Source organism: Carlito syrichta, unplaced genomic scaffold, assembly GCF_000164805.1.
Source record: "Carlito syrichta isolate Samal-C Ts95f unplaced genomic scaffold, Tarsius_syrichta-2.0.1 Scaffold309246, whole genome shotgun sequence".
In the NCBI taxonomy this organism is placed as follows: Eukaryota; Metazoa; Chordata; class Mammalia; order Primates; family Tarsiidae; genus Carlito; species Carlito syrichta.
This window is the reverse complement of record NW_007253342.1, coordinates 198,911-200,987: the sequence shown is the minus strand read 5'-3', so window position 1 is coordinate 200,987 and position 2,077 is coordinate 198,911. Positions and strand designations below refer to the sequence as shown.

Genomic DNA, 2,077 nt, shown 5'->3' with positions numbered 1-2,077 from the left:
TCAATTATACTATTATCTATAAATATCTGTAGACACAAAGTTAGCTGATGAATAAAATAAGTAAATAGCTATATAAACTATAAATCTCAGGGATGGGGATCATGCATTAATTAGTTAAGTCACCTTGCCACCATGTCTTTTAAATAACATGATTCACATGTGATTCAATCACATAAACATCCATTGTAAATATTAAATTTGATTGCTGATGCTAAAACTTAAAACTGTGATCTTTGTTACATTTTAAAAAGAAAAATCAGTTCAATACAAAGACATTCAAGAAGAAAATTTCAAGATCAGAATATTTCAATGCTTGCTGCACTACTTTGGTATAAACAACTAAGGCTAAGAAAGAAGAGTGTTTCCACTAAGACATTATCTCAAAAACAGGTGAACTAGCATTCTGTAGAAACTGGCTAGCTAGCCACCAAGAGGTTACCAATAAAGGACTGTTTATACTAGCAAATAACCACATTTAGGAAGCCATAGCAGGTATTACAAAAAGAAAACATTTTGAGTAAATAATACTTATGAATACAAGTATAATTAGTTCCTTGCCTTCCACAAATAATCATCTGAAATGCTAAAAGCAGGTTTCAGCTGTGATTCTTCTCTCGAATGAGAAGGTTCAGGTACACATGAAGTATCTACCAATTTACCTTCTCTAAGTACTCTTTAGAAGCAGTTGGATTTGACTTGATTGAAGGAGTTTCCAGTGTCCAGTTTGCTGGGCAGACTTCTCCTTGGGTTTCTACAAACTGAAATGCCTTCACCAAGTGGAGGATCTCTTCCACGCTTCAGCCCACAGGGAAATCATTGACACTCATATGTTTGATGATTCCATTGGGGTCAATTATGAAGAGATCTCTTAATGTAAGACCAGGATGTTTTAACAGCACACCATAGTCTCAGGAAATTTGTTTAGTTAAATCTGACAAGAGTGTGATGTTCATGTGGCCCAAGCCACCATTCTTTCTTGGTGTATTTATCTGGGTAAGATGGCTGAAGTGGGAGTCCACTGTGCCTGCAACAACTTCACAGTTCACATCGCGACATTCATTGGCTTTGTCACTAAAAGCAACAACTTCTGTAGGACACACAAAAGTGAAAACCAAAGGATAGAAGAAAAGCACCAAATAGTTCCCCTTAATGTCATCAAGGCTTAGGTCTTTGAACTCTCCATTGACAAAAGCTGTACCCTTAAAATAGTGTGCATGATGGGTGACAGCAGGTGCATGGTATGAAGAACTGGAGCTAAAGGTGAATTTTTCCTGGCTAGAACCAGACCACAGTATATCTGTCAAGCATTTTCTTCCAGAAGCAATAGGCCTAAGGGCTACTAAGGCAGAAATGCCCTGAGGAATGGTGCTCGTATGCTGGGCATCCAAGACCCACAGCAACTTTCCTAAAGCCATCTTCAGCACTTGTGGGAATTGACCTTTCTCTCTTGCTGCCTTTAGGATATTTTCTTTTATACCAACTTTGTGTAAGCAAATTGCTATGTGTCTAGAAGTTGGCCTTCTCATTTGTTGTCTTGCAGTGGTTCTCTGAATCTCTTGTGTTCAAATGGTCATGTCTCTGATGAGATAAGGGAAATTTTCTTGGCTATTTTCATGGAATGTTTGTTCCAGGGTGGTCTCTGTCTCTCTATCTGCCTCAGGAATTCCAATTAATCTTAAGTTTGGTCTCTTGATATAATTGCTCATCTCTTGGAGTCTTTGTTCCTTTTAAGCTTCTTTTCTATGTTTTTAAGTTTTGATTAGTTCCAAATTTGGGGCCTTAAGTTCTGAGAATCTTTCTTCTGCTTGTCATACTTATCAGTTCGTTAGTTATTTCATTTACTGTATTCTTTATTCCTGTTATCCCAGTTATCAACTCCTGCATTCTTTCCTCTTGACTCTCCTCATCTCCATTTATTCTTTCTATTCATATCTTGATATCTGGATTTGTGGTTTGAGACCAGTCATTCTGGGGACTCTTCATTGTTTGAGTTCCAAAGTCTGTCTTCGCAGTTGTTGTCCTTCCCGGGGTCTATATAAGACCCATATTCTTTATTTTTTCTTCATTTGTGTAGGTT

At 37.5% G+C, this 2,077-nt stretch overlaps 1 pseudogene across 1 annotated transcript; it reads right to left on the bottom strand.

Moving 5' to 3' along the window:
- Window positions 1-407: 407 nt before the first annotated feature.
- Window positions 408-1,415, bottom strand: LOC103269412 (annotated as a pseudogene). Its single transcript, XR_002482473.1, has one exon. The product of XR_002482473.1 is annotated as a thioredoxin-dependent peroxide reductase, mitochondrial pseudogene (transcript).
- Window positions 1,416-2,077: the final 662 nt, after the last annotated feature.